Source organism: Phyllobates terribilis, unplaced genomic scaffold (genome assembly GCF_046119375.1).
Source record: "Phyllobates terribilis strain yellow unplaced genomic scaffold, ASM4611937v1 Scaffold_2__4_contigs__length_985480577, whole genome shotgun sequence".
NCBI classification, from domain to species: Eukaryota; Metazoa; Chordata; class Amphibia; order Anura; family Dendrobatidae; genus Phyllobates; species Phyllobates terribilis.
The window spans coordinates 218729756-218749203 of NW_027362762.1; the positions used below are offsets into that span (position 1 = coordinate 218729756).

General features: G+C 44.1%; 1 long non-coding RNA gene across 1 annotated transcript in view; it reads left to right on the forward strand.

Annotated features, from left to right (window-relative positions):
• Positions 1–18505: 18505 nt before the first annotated feature.
• LOC141204063 (uncharacterized) overlaps positions 18506–19448 on the forward strand; it is a 64230-nt gene continuing 63287 nt past the window's right edge. The window contains exon 1 of the long non-coding RNA XR_012275041.1: positions 18506–18554. This is a non-coding gene — a long non-coding RNA (uncharacterized lncRNA). The remainder of the gene's footprint in view (positions 18555–19448) is intronic.

The following is a 19448-nucleotide window of genomic DNA, read 5'->3' on the forward strand; positions in this document are numbered from 1 at the left end:
CACACTATATTCGCAGTGATCACCCAAAATTCTAGAGATTAGTTATAAGAATATATACATCTTTATTTCATATCCACAGTTGCTTAAACACCCAAAAACAAACCTAAAACACAAGTAAAAAAACTCAGTGGTATGCGTTCCACTGAGTGGTGACCCTTTCACTGTACATTTCCTCCCATTTCATAAAAAACATGATAATTTATACCTAAGGGTTGACTCTGATGGTCAATATCTTATGATCACTATACAATATTCGCAAAAATATTCACAAAAATATCATGATTTTATACAGGTTAACATCTATTGCACTTGCCCTAGATACAATACATGCTTGATTCTAACTGGTCAAATCTCTATTGCACATGCCCTTGATGCAGTATATAGTTTATTTAGACCACCTAGTATCTCATATAATCCCCTGCAATCATTACAATCAACAGAAATATTATTATAATATAAGGATCAACATCTATCAGACATGCCCACAATATTGCATGTGTTAAAACCCTCTGTCCAAGTATTAACCTGAGATCCCTTGGACCTGTCTGACATCTATTATACAGACCTCCAGTCTGCCATTGTTACTCATACCATGAGAACCATTGCATCAATGTCTAGGGAGGAAAAGAAACCTTGGCTTGCTGCATAAGGGTTAATGACCCATTATTTGCCAACAGGAAAGTTCAGTGAATGGGCTATTCTTGCCCAACGCGTGTCGCAGTGGCTTCATCAGGGGCCGTGGGCTCATTAGCAACGCTCTGTGTTATATACTGAGTTAAAAACCATATCATAATTACCTTGGAGACAGCTGTGTTAACTTTCATGAACGCCGCGCTCCCATTCTGGAAGTGCGGTCTCTGCACCAGAAGTGCTTACTTTGCCCCGCAGCCTTCAGCTGTGTTCGGAGGCCACGCCTCCTAATGCGCGTCACCCTGTCTGCGGCTATTGGTTCTACGCATGCTCTAGGGGAAGCTGAATGCTTCCTCTCTCCATGACAGCCACCCGCTCACGTGGTGGTATTAAAGCACATGCTATATTTCCCACTGCCCATCACTCAGAGCTGTAGTACCGTGCCCAGCGCATAATCTAGCTGTCTTTAGGCAATAAATATCCATCTTGGAGTTCTAACTTTTTCACCACTCGCAGCACTTTATAAATTTTAAGGTGGAAAATTCAACAGTGCACCATATAATATCTCCCCTTTTATTCCCAATGTATTCAATCATTGTTCAAAAAAATAAGAAATATAGACATATGTATATGAATCATAAAAATTTTTTCACCTCACACATCAATATTTGTTACGGGGCAAAAGAGAAACAAATATTAGATCACATGTCAGATCCAAAAACCCACGTTAGTGCTCTCCTTCTATCATTGACCATCAGGGACATATTCATTTCGTGAATGATTCTATATTATTATAATGACATATTAATTTACATAATGAAATTCCCGTGGTTAGGATTTATAACATAAATCCTCTGGTTTTAGTCGAGCACCTCCATGTTGTTCAGTCCGATTTTGGGACAGAATTATTTTTGCTCCATCCAGTCCTCCCATGGGGCCACTCGGTACATCCCTCCATCTCGACAGATCCACCCCTCCGGCCGCTCATTCCAAAAGGTAAGTTTTAAAGTCTGATTTTTAGGGAATAAATTTATTTTTTTCTTTCTTTTCTTCTCAATTTATGTTAGCCCATAGTCCTGGTTTCCTCATGGTAAGGAATATTGAAGTACTCAGTTCTTTTCTTCCATTGGTCCATGGGGTTCCCTGTCCAATTGGTTGCAGTCTTTCAATTCCAGCAGTCCATCCAAGTTGTATATTGCTCTTGATGTAGCTATCCGGTCTTATCTGCATTATTAATTCAGATCATGTCCACACATCCACTTTCACTGAGGTCTATTTCAGCTGTCGTCCAACTTTCAATAGAAGAAATTCCGTTGGGTCCATACCCTGTGGTGAAAGAGATATCAATGAGTTGCAGAAATTGATTTCATAGCTGTTTATAAAAACCTGTGAATTGTAATTCTCCATTTAATCCATGGGGAGCTGGGCTATGTAGATTATATATCCACTTTGATTCACATCTCAGGTGGGCATTCGTTATGTTGCCCCCTCTAATGTTCTTCCTCACCTCTTCTAGTCCCATTACCTGTAGACCCAACACTTTTCCTCCATGAAACTCCAGAAAATGTGCAGCTACTGTTGTAATTGCTTTGTTCTTATCACGGTCGCGCTTTGCTGTTGATATATTTGAAAGATGCTGCTGAATCCTCTTCCTCAATTCTTGTGTTGTCTGTCTGGTATATATCCTTGGCCACCCGCAGATGATAGCATACACCACATTTCGTGACCTGCAATTGAAATAGGATTTTGATTGAATCCGATAAGGATCCATTGGGATCAATACATCTTTTCTAGCTACCACATACTGGCAGATGTTACACCCTCCACATGGGTAGGTTCCAACCAGTTGTTCTCCCCCCATAGTTCTTGTTTTGGGGCGCATATAATGGCTCCGACATAAACTATCTTTAAGATTTTTTGCTCTCTGTGCCACTATACTCGGCGTTGTCGCTAGATGTTTGGTTAGTTTTGGTTCACTTAGAAGTATTCCCCAATTTTTTGTTAAAATTTCACGGATATCCTGCCACTGGTTGTTAAATGTGGTAATTACGCTAAGTGGTCTACTGGGTTTCTGTGATTTTGTTTGTAATAATTTGTGTCGACTCCTACCTTTCGCGCCTTGATAAGCATTGGAAATTATGCCTCGGGGATAACCTCTCTTGATGAGTCGTTGAGTTAGGTCATCTGACTGTCGTTTAAATTCCTCCGTTGTAGTACAATTCCTTTTCAAACGGAGAAATTGCCCTTTTGGGATTCCCCGGCGAAGATGTGTTGGGTGGAAACTGCTGAAATTCAACAAGTTGTTAGTCGCAGTTATTTTCCTATATAGAGTGGTATCAATCCTATTTCCAGTTCTCAATAATTTAAGGTCTAAATAATCAATTTCTGTCGTTGAGAGGCTATAAGTTATTGGGTGTTTAAGCAACTGTGGATATGAAATAAAGATGTATATATTCTTATAACTAATCTCTAGAATTTTGGGTGATCACTGCGAATATAGTGTGCCTCCTCTTTCTTTTTGTTGATATAACATGTCGTACCTTGTTACTGAGGCCATGCTCCGTATGTATTTAAATTCAGGTGGGGTTTTTCCTAAAATTGGTCAGCCGTTGGACTCACTGCATACCCTATAACTGTATAGCAGACCCTCTCCTTTCTAATGGGAACATGTCGTACCTTGTTACTGTGGCCCTGCTCTATGTGTCTTTAAATTCTTAGTGGGGTTTTTCCCAAATTTTGGAAGCCCTTGCAGTCACAGCATGGGCATTACCACTATAGGAGACCCGCTCCTTTTTAATGGGAACATTTTTTTTACTGAGACCCTCCTCTATGTCTCTTCAAAGGGGTATTGGGTTGCGTCCAAATTTTTGGCAGCGCTTGCTGTCACTGGATACGCAATAACAGTATAGGAGACCCACTTGTTAATAATGGGAACAACAAAGCATAGCCGGCTGATGGCTCTCTAACAATAGCTAGGGCCGACTGCTGGCCTTTTAAGAATAGTAAAGGCTGTCTGATGTCCCTGTAAAAACAGGCTTTATGACTTTCAGAGTCCCTCCATCATAAATAAAAAAAGATGTGTCTGAGGATGTGTCACACACCACATTGCCAGATAAGGTTGTAAAATGTTAAAATGACATTTCCCGGTGAATGCATTTGTCTTAAAAAACAACGTAAAAAAAACAAAACAATAGGATCTTTCTTTAGTATAAAAAACAGCGTCACCAATTTAACCTCAATGTAATCACATTGTTCAGCTCATGCACCTCCTCCTCCATCTCCGAAATGATCACATCAGTCACAAGCTGACAGCACTGCAGCACTGCCTTGGCCAAGCGGCAACAGGCTGTGCTGAAGATAACATGCTTAATGCTTAATTGAAAAACCGCAGAGTTGTTGAAAGCTGTAACAGAGCAGCCTGATCTGTGGCTCTCACCACTGAACATACAGCCAGGCATGGCTGTGTGTGACAATGGGCAGAACCTGGTGACGGAGAAATGATAGCCGGGGTAGATACGGTTTCCCTCTATGCCAGTCCTTTCACCGAGCTAAAGAATGTGGCTGTGGTGAAATACAACTCTCACTGAGAAGCTGTTTCAGATTGAAAAACATTGTGCCCACCAGAGGATTTGATTCTGAGGGCTAACCTTTCTCACCCGCTCAAGAGCCCCTTAGCAGCTGCAAAGTTAGCGCTATCATGAACTCTCCTGAGGTAGAAGCCAAGGCACACCAGAGGATTCTCTAGTGGGACCGTCCAAACCTGCCGAGAAGCAGTCCTGGCTAAGAAAAGTGTGTGGGAAGGTTCCTGGACACTCTATGGCTGCTTTTTTACTGAGGAGGAAACACACGCAAACAGGGAGAGAACATACAAAGTCCTTGCAGATGTTGTCCTTGCTGGGATTTGAATCCAGGATCCCAGCGCTGCAAGGCTTCAGTTCTAACCACTGATCCAATGTGCTGCCGTTCACCCTCTAATATCTAACAGGGTGGAGAAACTTGCACCTAGTGCCACTCTATCTTCAGCTCCTTTGTGAGAAAATGTATTTGGGCAGCCACTCAGTCTACCAAATAAAATTCCTGAGAAGGAAATTGGGGATGGCTTCGCTACTGGTACTGGGGGCAGTGCTAATACCATGGCGTTGTACCATAGTTTGCTGGAAATATTCCAGGCTGGTAGGAGGCAAGCAAATTCCCACAGAAAAGTACCAGCAGTATTGTTCAGGCCACATTTCATGTGCAAGCAGCTTTAGAGGACTTCCTGGGAGAAATGACACGCAGGGTACATACAGTTTCCCTCTATGCCAGTCCTTTCACTGAACTAAATACAACTCTTAGCAAAAAAAGTTGTGGACTGGCTCCGTACCATCCTTGGCCACATTCACCTGTCCACATGTTTGTGGTTAGGCGGTCCTTCCCAGTAAGTGCACTGGGGAGGGCACTGGTAATGTTGTGGAACCCGTGCTTGTGGAAGGCGGAGGCGATACCGGGAAATATAGTGGCAGCTAGGGACTGAGTATGGACACCCGGACGCCGCCGGCATGAGGTTGTGAAAAGCTTCCGCCTCCACAAGCTTAAAAGGCCATATTTCAAGTGCAAAGAGCTGCCCAGAAATCTGGCAGTTTAGTGTTGCTGCCTTTTGGCTGGCTGCATACTTGCGCTTGCATTCCAAGTAACAGAAAACTATGCAAATGGTAGCATCTATCATCATCATGGCCTCACATCAGCACTATGAACTCTCCTGAAGGAGAAGCCAGGGCCCGCCGGAGGAGTCTCTGGTTCTCTGGTGAGCCCGTCCAACCCTGCCGAAAAGCAGCCCTGGCTAAGAAAAGTGTGGGGGAAGGTTCCTGGACACTCTATGGCTGCTTTTTTAATGTGGATCAGCAATGCTTATGCATGTTATTTCTCAAAACGCATTACAGATCAGGCCATTGTCCAACTCTGTACTCAAGAAATTAAATGCGCAAAGAAAGATGTGTGTGTGTGTCAAAGCACCACCGACAAGTGAGAATTGATGTTGGATGGGCTGCCATTGCTTCTGCAACAAGCTCAATTACAGGACTTCCTGGGAGAAATGACATGCATGGTACATATGGTTTCCCTCTATGCCAGTCCTTTCACCGAGCTAAATACAACTCTTAGCAAAAAAAAGTTGTGGACTGGCTCTGTACCGTCCCTGGCCACATTCACCTGTCCACGTGTTTGTGGTTAGGCGGTCCTTCCCAGTAAGTGCACTGGGGAGGGCACTGGTAATGTTGTGGGACCCGTGCTTGTGGAAGGAGGAGGTGATACCGGGAAATATAGTGGCGGCTGGGGACCGAGTATGGACACCCGGCCGCCGCCGGCATGAGATTGTGAAAAGCTTCTGCCTCCACGAGCCTAAATGGCCACATTTCAAGTGCAAGCAGCTGTCAAAAATTTGGCAGTATAGTATTGCAGCCTGTGGGTGGGTGGGTGGCTGCCTGCATACTTGCGCTTGCATTCCAAGGAATGGGGTAGGGACAACTGAACGCTGCAGTGGGACAAGGACGTGTATGGTGATTGTTGCAAGTCTGCAACGACAGGTGCATGGCGGGAGGCATCTTCGCATGCGCCAAGGATCACTTATGATGGGCACACTTTTAGGCAGTGACCTGGGAGTCAGGGAGTCAGAGATACTTCCAGAGGTCTTCCCCATGCGGTTCCCATGTCTTTTCTGCACTGTATGCATGTGTCTGATGATATGTCACACACCACATGCCCAGATAAGGTTGTAAAATGTTAAAATGACATTTCCTGGTGAATGCATTTGTCTTGGTTGAAAGCAATTCAAAAGTGCAAAAACGCATCAAAAATGCTACGTGTGAACATAGCCCAAGTTGTGGAGGAGTATTTTTGTTTTCGGTTATTTATTTTGCCTTATATACAAGTCATTACCCTGGAAAGGATGTTCCTTAACATATTTCCCAGGAAAATCCATTTTGGTTTCGTTTTTGTATGTTTTATTGTGAGTCTGTAAAAGTGGCGTAATACTCTGACGACGTTGTTGACAGCAGTGATCTGGGAGTCAGAGATGCTTCCAGGGGTCTTCCCCATGCTGTTCCCATGTCATTTGAGCACTGTTCGCATCGATTTTGGCAATTTTTAGGCCCTCTGCGGACCGCCGGGGGGAGCCACATGAAAAATGTTCGAGTTTCCCATAGACTTACATTGGGCTCGTTGCTCGGGTCGAGCACCCGAGTATTCCAATTTGCTCGACCCGAGCAACGAGTACCCGAGCATTTTAGTGCTCGTTCATCACTAGTCTTCACCATAGCCTAGGGTTTTAAGGGGGAATATTTCTCTTTGTGGAGAATGCCAAGCTGGTGTAAAGAGACTTTTAGGCCATGCAATGCTCCCCTGGTAATTTAAATATGCAAATTATTGTCACGATTCCACCACTTACGGTTTCCTAAGGATGCTGTGAGTAACAGCTCAGTTGCCCTGTAGGATCAAGGTCGTGCTGGGCTGTCAGTATTATGAGTGACAGCTCAGCTGCCCAATCTGGCCAGGCCTGCAGGGTTTCCTCCAGGTGTCACCCATTCAGGGTGATTACCTGGCTAGTTAGCTGGCTGGCAATGATCAGACCATTGCCAGTCATAGCCTTGCTCTGTGGTGTGTTACTCTGTGTTCTGATATTCTGATCTTTGTTGCCAGACCTTGGATTTGCCTTTTAGACTACTCACTTGTATTACCCCTTCTGCCTTTGACATACTCTGAACTTCGTAGCCTCATCCTGGATTTTGCCTTTGACTATTTGTTTGTCCTATCCCTTTTGTCTTTGACGTACTCTCCTGACATTTGACCTCGGACTCCTTCACTTCCCCCCCTCACGGCTTGTCCATGAGAAGTGGCACAGCATCACACAAATAGCCTTTTCATAGTAGAAAACAGCTTGAAGTGTAGCACCATCTATTGAATGTAGCAATCCCAGTAGTCCTGTCCCAGGTCTCATACTGGTGAATCTCCGCAGGGCACAGTGCCTGGGGGGATTCATAAGTCTGCAGTCACACACAGTGACTGCAGGCTTATCACTTTTGATTGGCCAACCCCTTTAGTATGTTTCCCCTATGATGCATTTAGACAAGCCAAAAATAGTTGAACAATCATTTATAAGATACAAAACTGTCATTTGTCGGGTAATGAGATCTTTTATCCACCATAAAAATGGATGGAGAGGCAAGGACAGTTATTATAACATTGGGTAGAGGCTAAGTGCCTACGATGCAGAAATGCTCCGGATTTTTCTTGAGCGTTTCTGCATCTCCCTGGCAGAAAAAAAAGCATGCAGATTTTACATGCGTTTTTCCTGCCAGGGACAAGCAGAAGTGAAGTGTTTTTCACTTGCATTTCCGCATGCGGGTTGTCAAGCGCTTTCCAAGCGATTTTAGCATCACTTGGAAAGTGCTTGACAACTTGGTCACACTATATAAATCCATGCAACCGGCATGGATTTATATAGTGTGACCGTAAAAGAATGGTAAAAATAAAAAATAAATATTATATTTACCTTCTGATGGCCCCTGATGTCCTTATCCAATCCATCCGGTGTCCCCGGTGTCTCGCGGTGGTCTAAAAGGACCTTCCATGACGTCATTTAGTCATGTGACGGGTCACACGACCGCCGACGTCAGCGGTCGCATGACCCGTCACATGACTAAATGACGCCATGGCAGGTCCTTTAAGACCATTGCGAGCTGCCGGGAAACCAGGACGGATCGCTATGAAGTCTCCTCTTCTCCAAACCCGGGTACCATCCGCACATTGAACCGCATGATATCCACATGTGCACATGTAGTCATGCGGATATTATGCGATTCAATGCAAGTCAATGGTGGCGAAAACGCTGCGATTCCGCAAAATAATTGGTGCTGCTGATTTTTCCACAATGATAATCAGGAGCGGAAATTTCCCCAGCATGTGCACAGCACATGCGGATTATCATTGGGGAACATGGCAGGCCTTCTACCAAGTGTTTTTTAAGCGTTTCTGCAGCAGAATTGCCACTGCGGAAACGCTTAAAAAACGCATAGTGGGCACACAGCCTGACTGGTATTTACATTTCTGTCTGTTGAAGCAGACCACGTGGGCAATAATGTCACATTATTGTGCTGCTGTTAGGGCTAAGCAAAAACAGATTCATGTTAGGAATCATAACTTTTGTTAGAATTTCCTCACATCCTGTTTATAGAACATCCCTAAAACATAAAAAAATGTTTTAGCCCAAGCATATATTTAATCTTTCTACTAAAATACATGCAATGGCACAGATTTGATTTTAACAATATGACTTTTAATGAGTTTCACCTGGAGAAGGAAAAAATGTGTTATAATGAGTCAGATTTTTACAAAGTATGAGTTAGTCACCATATTCCAGGCATGAGCAGATATTTCACAAGAACATTAGGATATCAATTTAGAGAGGTTGACCTAACATCCTGCATTTTTTTTTCAAAAAAACATCCCAGAATGCTTTAAAAAAATGAGATCCACACCTGACCACTCCGTAGCCACTCCCCTTTCACTGCGTCCTCTTTCAGCAGAATGGGCATGTGACAGGTGCAGCCAACTTGGGGCCAAAGTAACGTCCATCGCTTTACTACTACTTCTGTGATTAGCTGAAGCGGTTACAGATCTGTACTGCCAGAACAGGACATTAGAACAAGTGACTGCTAGAACCAATCTCTGGAAGCTGAGGTGACACATTAGATACCTCTGTGACCAGTGTTAGGCTACAGCTACAATGCTCACATACCCATCCAGGTAAAAGAGGTAACGTGTTTGTGTATGTATTTTGGACCATGGACCTTCTTTGCAAAACTACACCCTTTCCATTAAAGAGAATCTGTCAGAAGGTTTTTGCTATGTAATCTGAGGACAGCATGAGGTGGGGATTAAAACACAGAATTCAGTGATGTGTCATTTATCAAGCTGTTGTTTACTTAGAGTGAAGGTTTTATCACCCGGACATTATCATTGCTGTGATGAGCTGGCACATGAGCAATTGTCCGACTCTGCCCTCTACTGTGATAAGCCGCTCACTGTCTGTAATCTATGTACAGTGAGAGCCTGGTGTGGGCGGGGTTAGCTTTCTCAGCTCTACTGCATGCTACATCTAAGAACTCTGACTGTATCACAACTGCTGCTCCCAGTCAACTATGTGATACATCATTGAATTCAGGGTCTCTTTGCCTACATTGACAGATTCCCTTTAAGAGCAGGTGCAGATGAACTTATTTTTGGTTTGAGTGTGATCCGACAAAACATCGGATCGTACTCAGACCAATGTAAGTCTATGGGGTCGAGCACATGTCTGATTTTTTCCCTCAGACAGAGACTATCAGAGGGAAAAATCACTGTAAGCCCAAGTTTGATCCAATATTCAGGTAGCACTTTGCAATGCAAGTCAATGAGTGCGTGGAAATCATCAGACTGCACTCGGATGACATCTAAGTGCAGTTCGACTTCCACGGAATAACAGAATGGAGAAGATGGAGACATTTTTTTGGATGAGAGAATCTACGGCTGCCTACCTCTGTCCTTAGAATCATTTATCAAGCGAGATGAAAATGGTGTCTAAAACACATAAATGTAATGCAAGACAAGTACACCAGTTTGTGGAGGCAAATTGAGCCAGAAATCTGGCAAGTTTATCTTAGTAAATCTCCCCTAATGTGTTCACCTACAGGGGTGAATTTTCCTATGGTCATAGTATACACAACATAAAGGTATCGTTCTTCCAACTTATTCTCCTATACTGATCTCTAAGGGTGCAGTCAGACGGCCGTATAAATCGGACCGATATCAGACCACAATGCTCAGACTGTCCGTGGCTCTCCCGACCCGAGCGTGACATTTCTTGTGTTTCGATGCAGCCGTCATTCTCAAGTTGGGAGAGCCGCAGCCAGGGGCGTACATAGAAGTCATGGGGCCCCATAGCAGAAGCTCTAATTGCCCCCCCCCCCCCCCTACAAAAAAATAAATATTTGTCTGTGTCACAGAAGAGCAGATTTCATAACTTTCCAGCCTTTACATAGTAATTTTCCTCCTTCTGAAGTCGTAGATTCCTCCTTCATTGCCCCCATAAAGTATGATGCCAACAAAAGTGCCCCCCAAACAGTATGATACCCCTATAGTGCATTCCTCCACATGCACAGTATAATGACACTATTGTACCCCACTTCAACTCCCACGGCAAAGTATGGTGACCCTAACACAGTATAATCCCCCAACTGTGAACCCCACAGAGCCCTCCATACACTCTCATGGCCCCACACAGCCCTCCAAACAGTATAATGACCCCACACACACACATTCACACTGTATAATTGCTTTCATACAGTATAATGGCCCCCCACATAGCCCTCAAAATATTATAATGGCCCCACATAGCCTTCCATATAGTATAATGCACCACCAATAATCTTCCATATAGTATAATGCGCCCCCATAATCCTCCATATAGTATAATGCTCCCCCCATAAACCTCCATATAGTATAATGCGCCCCCCATAATCCTCCATATAGTATAATGAACTTCCCATGGTCCTCCATAGAATATAATGCATTCCCCGTAGTCCTCCATACAGTATATTACACACCCCATAGGGTAAAATGCAGCCCCCATATAGTATAATGCACGCCACAGTCCTGCAATATTATGGGCACCACGTACTCACTGATTTTAAAATACCGTATATTTTAAATAAGCCGACCCGAATATAAGCCGAGGCCCCTAATTTTACCACATAAAAATGGGAAAACCTATTGACTTGAGTATAAGCCTAGGGTGGGAAATGCAGCAGCTACTGGTAAATTTGTGTGGCCCCCTCAATCCCACAATCCCTGGTATGTGTGGCCCCCACAATCCCTGGTATGTGTGGCCCCCACAATCCCTGGTATATGTGGCCCCCACAATCCCTGGTATGTGTGACCCCCACAATCCCTGGTATGTGTGGCCCCCACAATCCCTGGTATGTGTGGCCCCCACAATTCCCAAATCCTGGTATGTGTGGCCTCCTCAATCCCCCAATTCTGGTATGTGTGGCCTCCCCAATTCCTGGTATGTGTGGCCTCCTCAATCCCCCATTTCTGTTATGTGTGGCCTCCTCAATATCCCATTCCTGGTATGTGTGGCCTCCTCAATCCAAGTATCCTGGTATGTGTGGCCTCCTCAATCCCCTAATCCCTGGTATGTGTGGCCTCCTCAATCGCTAAATCCTGGTAAGTGTGGCCTCCTCAATCCCCCATTCCTGGTAAGTGTGGCCTCCTCAATCCCCCATTCCTGGTATGTGTGGCCTCCTCAATCCCCCCAATCCTGGTATGTGTGGCCTCCTCAATCCCCCCAATCCTGGTATGTGTGGCCTCCTCAATCCCCCATTCCTGGTATGTGTGGCCTCCTCAATACCAGATTCCTGGTATGTGTGGCCTCCTCAATCCCCTAATTCCTGGTATGTGTGGCCTCCTCAATTGCTAAATCCTGGTAAGTGTGGCCTCCTCAATCCCCCATTCCTGGTATGTGTGGCCTCCTCAATCCAAGTATCCTGGTATGTGTGGCCTCCTCAATCCCCCATTCCTGGTATGTTGGCCTCCTCAATCCCCCATTCCTGGTATGTGTGGCCTCCTCAATCCCCCATTCCTGGTATGTGTGGCCTCCTCAATCCAAGTGTCCTGGTATGTGTGGCCTCCTCAACCCCCCAATCACTGCACACAAAACAATAAACACTTATACTCACCTTCCTTCCTCACCTCTGCTCCAGCGCTGAGTCCTGTCTGCAGCAGCTCATGTCGGCATCTGAGCAGCGCGCGCGCTCTCAGACACAGAGGTGAGCTGCTGCCGACACATTCACTCCTCTGCACTGACAGCAGGAGCCGGGGCTCAGCACTCCTCCGTGCCCGCTACTAAAGAGAATGAATATTCCGTCTTCTCCACGCCCATGGGAGTGGAGAAGAGGGAACATTCATGTCTCTTTAGCAGCGGGGACACGTGGTGGCTGCAGCAGCCGGCTGCCTAGTGTGCTCGCTCCTTCACTGCGCAACCCGCTCCTCTGCCGCCGCAACCACCTACTCACCTATCCTCCTCGTTCCCATGCTGCTTGGGGCCCTCACGGGCCCCCTCCGGCCACGGGCCCCTTAGCAGTGGCGTGGTCTGCCGCCATTGGCGGTACGCCACTGGCCGCTGCCAGTACGTACAGTGCAGTCCTATCTCGGTTTGATTTATATAGCTGTCTGACTGCGCCCTAATAAGAAAATACTAAAATATATTTCTGTAGGTCACACAGTTCCAGCTGTTAACTAAAGGAGGTGAACAGTGCAAGAGTTTAAAGTACCACTCCAGCTGGTTTTTTTATTGCTGCGCTGGAGTGGTGCCACTAATCTAAGTTCACTTTATTAAACCAACACAATAACAGGAGTGAGATAGCCAAACGTGAAGTAACATGTAATTTTATTGAAAAGACATAATACAAAAATATGAAAAAAAGTTTAAAAGGAGATGTTGAAACAAGAGGGGTGCCTAAATGATCAAATTGGTTGTTAACATTCAGAATACATATATCAAACCATTCCATACTTTATGAATGAATCCAACAGGATCGTACAAAGATTTAGGTGTCAAAACAGTAAGCATCAGATGACAATATTGTAAAGTTAACTTGAGTGGCTCAAAAACAACATCCAATTAAATAAGTCATATATAAGATACACCATATCACGAAAGAAATCCTCAAGGAATGATACAACCTGAGTAGATCCAATGAGATTCATGCATACATAAATGAACAGTGCCAAAACCTATTAAATAGATATTAAAGACATAATGTTGGCATAAAGATATGTTTATGGGATATGTCCCATATTACATGCAATGAGCTCACAGGATATAACCAGGAGTATGAGTAAATTCAGATGGTCATATGGTGAAATACTACCTTAGAGAAAACAGAAGTAAAATAGGCAATCCCAGTGTGGATGTTCAGCTAAAGGAACACCTCTGATGTGCGTTTCACGTTCAGCTTCTTCCGAGCTGAAGTGGTACTACTAATCTAAGTTCCCTGTCTCTAGTCTTATACTTATACTTACCCACGGTCGACTTCACCTTTATCCGCTCCGCTCCCATCGGTCTTGCAGGAGTTTATGACCTGCCAGATCGCTCCAGTATTTACATTGAGAGAATGTGACCATTACTTCTAACTTCCGGTCAGTCAAAAGTTGCTGTCACAAGATGGCACTGCGGGACCCGAGGGGCATTGGGAAGAGCTGCTGAGGTTCTACTACATCCACTATTAGGGTGCGCCACCATAGTTGTAATCAGGGTTACCTGGTTAGGAGCCCTCTCAGAAGATCCCCCCCCCCCACCCCCTCTCCCCACTGAACCAAAACCCTAGCTACGCCTCAGGGACACTAATGATTTCTCAAATATTTCCCATAATATTAGTGGATGTACACTTGGGGAACTTTAGAAGGGTTTCACTAGACCAATGTGTAGCGCTACTATGTGGGCACTTTATGCCACAGCGCTTTATAGACATCATAATCGCTGTCCCCGGAGGAAACCCACGCAAACACGGGGAGAACATACAAATTCCTTGCAGATGTTGTCCTTGGTGGGATTTGAACCCAGAAGCCAGTGCTGCAAGGCTGCAGTGCGTAACCACTGAGCCACCCTTGCTAATTTTACATCTTTATTAACACAACTGTGTATATACAGATAATATTAATATTGATGCTACCTATTATGTGTCATTAAAATACTGCCCAATGGAGGTAAACATGTCATGTTGCTCTAATTATGTTCTGTATCTTTATTACAGCATCTCTAAATACAAAAATATCTAAAACAAATAAGTTTATTTGTGCATTGTGAAATTAATTGAGTGAAAATTATGAGTACATGTTTATAATTTATTTTTATTGCTCCTGATAATTAGAGTGAGTGAATCACAAAAAAATGCCTTAGGCATGTTTATACCATCTATAAAATACAGAAATAACAGGATGAGCCATTTTATGAGGAAAGTCCTATAAGACTACAAAATATAGTATCACATATGTAAAATAACTATCAAAATAAAATAAAACAATGACATAATAATTACTAACTGCCATAATACTGAAAACCTTCCTTGAGTAATAAAGAAAACGGTAGTGGCCACTTATGTATTCCAAGAGAGCTTAGTTTATGCAATACCATATGTAAAAATGTATCCAAATAAAGCTGCGGAGCCTGATGATTCACATCCTCATGTACTTAGAAAAGATAGCACAGCCATTTCAAAGCCATTATTTCTTGGTATTTAAACTAAATGTGTCATCAGAAAAATAAACATTGTTTAAAACATGTTTTTTATTTTAAAATTATTGATAATTTTCCTTAAACGTCACCTTCCACTGTGTTAAAAAAGTCATACAATTTACATTTACTCCTCTGTTCATATTAGACTGTTTTTGTTTTGTAAAGATTGCTTTTCACTAGTCATCTCATTATCACCACAGTCAGGATTACAATAAAATGTAACACTTTTAAATAGGTCAAACCATCTGTAAGAAGGCAATACTCCTCCCTCTCCCAGTGCATAGACCTACAGTATGCCTGGTCACAGAGCATGATCACAAAATTTTCATAAAGTAGGCAAAGTGCATCACTAGTAAATTGTTATATCATGTACTGAAAACAAAATGATCACAATTACAATCTAAAAACAGATTATCTGTATATTAAAGCACCACTCCAGCGTTTTTTTTATTTTATTTTGCTGCTTGAGTGTTGCTTCTAATCTAAGGTCTCTGCACCTAGTCTTATACTTTCACGTCGTCATCTTCAACTTCTATCGCCGCTGCTCTGGTCAGTCTCCAGCAGTTTATCACCTGCCGGATCACTGCAAGGTCTGTGAGAGCCTCGTTCTGGCTTTGTTCTATCTCATAGAACTTGTGACCGCTATTTCTGACTTAGTCAGTCTGAAGTTGCGGTTACAAGATGCGGGACTGGAGGGACGCTTGGAAGAGCAGATGTTGTAGGTGAGAGAAGAGATGGTAGTGCAGTGGTATAGTGCAGTGAGGGTTACTGTAGGTTGTAGGCTTGTCGGAAGAGGTGGGTCTTCAGGTTCCTTTTGAAGGTTTCCACAGTAGGCGAGAGTCTGATATGTTGGGGTTCATAGTTCCAGAATAGAGGGGATGCATGCGAGAAATCTTTTATGCAATTGTGGGAAGAGGAGATAAGAGGGGAGTAGAGAAGGAGATCGTGTGAGGATCATAGGTTGCGTTCAGGTAAGTACTAGGAGACTAGGTCACAGATGTATGGAGGAGACAGGTTGTAGATGGCTTTGTATGCCAAGATTAGGGTTTTGAACTGGAGTCTCTGGGCAATGGGGAGCCAGTGAAGGGAGTGACAGAGAGGAGAGGCCAGGGAAAAGCGGGGGGACAGGTGGATTAGTCAGGCAGCAGAGTTTAGGATAGATTGGAGGGGTGCGAGAGGGGTAGAAGGGAGGCCACAGAGCAGGAGGCTGCAGTAGTCAAGGCTTGAGATGATGAGGGCGTGCACTAGTGTTTTTGTAGATTCATGGTTGAGGAATGTGCAGATCCGGGAGATATTTTTGAGTTGGAGTCAGCAGGAAGTGGAAAGGGCTTGGATATGTGGTTTGAAGGAGAGATTAGAGTCCAGGGTCAGCCCGAGGCAGCGAGTGTGTGGGACTGGGGAGAGTGGACAGCCATTGGCTATGATGGATAGGTCAGTTGGGGGGTTGAGTGAGATGGTGGAAAGATGATGAATTATGTTTTATCCATGTTAAGTTTAGAAATCTAACAGAGAAGAAGGATGACATAGCGGACATACATTGTGGGATTCTGGTTAGTAAGGAGGTGATATCAGGTCCAGATAAGTAGATCTGTGTGTCGTCGGCATAGAGGTGATACTGAAAGCCGTGGGATTTTATGAGCTGTCCCAGGCCAAAGGTGTAGATGGAGAAGAGCAGGGGTCCTAGAACTGAACCTTGGGGACACCGACAGATAGGGGGCAAGATGAGGAGGTGGTGTATGAGTGTGACACGCTGAATGTCTGGTCTGTTAAGTATGAGGAGATTCAAGATAGGGGCAGGTCTGTGATGCCAAGAGATGAGACAGTCTGTATTAAGAGGGAATGGTCTAGTGTGTCGAAGGCTGATGACAGATCCAGGAGGAGGACAGAGTAGTGTCGCTTCGATTTGCCAGTTAGTAGGTCATTGGTGACTTTAGTCAGGGCAGTTTCAGTGGAATGTTGCAGTCAGAAGCCAGATTGTAAGCGGTCATAGAGGGAGCAGGAGGAGAGGTGGGAGGACAGTTCAAAATGGACATGTTGTTCCAGTATTTTTGAGGCATAGGGGAGACGTGATATGCAGCAATAGCTAGTCAGAGACGATGGGTCAAGGGAGGGCTTTTTCAGGATGGGTGTGATTGAGGCATGTTTGAAACATGAGGGGAAGACACCAGTTGTTAGTTACTGGTTGAAAAGATGGGTTAGGGTTGGAATGAAGACTGTGGTAAGGTTAGGGATGAGGTGGGACAGAATTGGGTCAAGTTCACAGGTGGTGAGGTGTGATTTGAAGAGCAAAGAGGAAAGTTGATCTTCCATAAAGCTGGTTTTGGAGAAGGAGTGTTGAGTAGACATGAGGAGAGGCTGTGGGGACTTTAGGCAAAAGCTTTATCTGATGGTCTCAATCTTCTGCTTGAAACATAAGGCAAAGTTTTCGGCTGAGATGAGAGGAGAGGGAGGAGCAGCTGGGGGATGAAGGAGAGAATGAAAAGTGTTGAATAGCTGGTTAGGGAGGTTATGAGAGATGAGAAGTACAGTATGTTTGTTTTGCTGCAGTGAGTGTGGACTTGAAGGTAGTGAGGGACTGTTTGAATGTGATGAAGTGCTCATTGAAGTGGTACCTTTTCCATCTCAGCTCAGCAACCCTGGAAGCCCGTCTCAGTTCTTTAGTCAGGTTGGTGTGCCAGGGTTGCCTGTTGATTGTGGGAGCTTTGGTATGTGTGAGGGGGGGAGACTGAATTGAGAGCTGCAGCTGTTGTGGTGTTATATATAGCGGAAACAACATCTGCATCATGTAAGGATAAGGAACTAATGTCTGTAAGAGGGAGAAGGGATTCAGAGAGTGAGTGTAGGTCAAGGTGTTTGAGATTTCTGTGATGGTGTGCAAATTTGTGGAGTGGGGATTGTGCACCTGGAGAGGAGAGGGAAGAGAATGTAAGTAGGTTGTGGTGAGAAAGAGGGAGAGGTGTTAGAGAGGTTAGATAGGTAACAGAGGCCGGTGAAGGTGAGGTCCAGTGTATGGCTATCTTTGTGAGTGGTTGCTGAAGACCATTGAATAAGGCCAAAGGAGGAAGTGAAAGATAGAAGCTTAGAGACAGATGAGTGGGATGTCAGCGGAAAGGAAGTGAACTAGCCAGGTGGTGAAGTGGTCAAAGAAAGTGGTCAAAATAAGAGAAAATGCTAGAGTAGTGCTATAAAGAGAGAGCTATGGCGGATTGGAATCACAAGATGGCGGATCGGGTTACAAAAACCAGATAGGGACTGGAGTGGCGTCGATAATAAGTGAAGATGTTGGTGGGTATGTATAAGACTATGGTAAGGCACCTTAGATTAGAAACACCACTCCAGTTCTGAAAAAAAACCTCTGAAGTGGTGCTTTAAAAATAGATTTAAAGAAAAAGATTGTTAATTATAGATTAGAAAGTTAACTAATATATAAGGTTTTTTATTGCAGTGCTGGAGTGATGCTACTAATCTAAGTTTCCTGTCCCTTTTCTTATACTTACCAGCCGATGCCTTCTTCTGTTCCATCTGTTCCCAGTGCTGCTCCTGTCGGTCTCCAGCAGTTTGTGGCCTGCTGATTGCTCCTGTGTTTGTTGGAGCGACTCAAAAGTCACAGCTCAATGTAAGTACAGTATATGAAAGCCAAAACTAGGCCAGAACGAGACTCTCATAGACTTAGGTCCCCTTCAAACCACCTGATGTTTCCGGTACTGGAAAAAACAGTACTGGTGTTATCTGTGTCCGCGTGTTTGTGTCCGTCATTCACGTGCCGTACGTGTACGTCATCCGTGTGTCATCCATGTGCTGTCTGTGTGCACCATCCATGCGACATGTACCGGAATAGAATGCAGAATAGAAATTACAGATGTTTTAGAATTAAAGATGTACAAAGATATCGAAAGATAGATAGATAGATAGATATCCATGAGATATATAATTAGTGCCTTGCTTGTATTGGTTACTGTACATGGAATAAGCTAATAAATAAATGAAGAAAATGATGTGGAATCTCTCCCATTTTTGATAACCAGCAAAGGTAAGCTGCAATGGTGCTATAAAAAAATATCAGTGTGCTGAAGAAGGTTGCTCAACAAAATTACAAGAAATAAAAGATAAGAAGATTTCAGCCATGTGAAAAGCTTTTCAAAGATAGATTTATTTACCCTAGAAAAGAGATTTTATATTATGATAAAGTATTCCTTTATTGTCTGAATGATAAAGTTAAAGTTCATTCCACCAAAAGATTTAGTAATGACCACAAGGACTTGTTCTGCATGAAGATATTGATGACTTAACAATAGTGTTGAGCGAACATGCTCGACACTGCTCAGTACTCGCCCGAGCATCACGCTACTCGGGATGTTCGGCGAGCACCGAGCATTTCCGGGTTACTCGGGCGGGAGCTCGGGTCTCCGCCCTGCATGTTTGGCGCTCTTTACAGAGCCAATGAACATACAGGGATTGCCAGCCAGTCACTGTAATGCCGCAGCCATGTTGTTTGTGGGCATTACAGTGA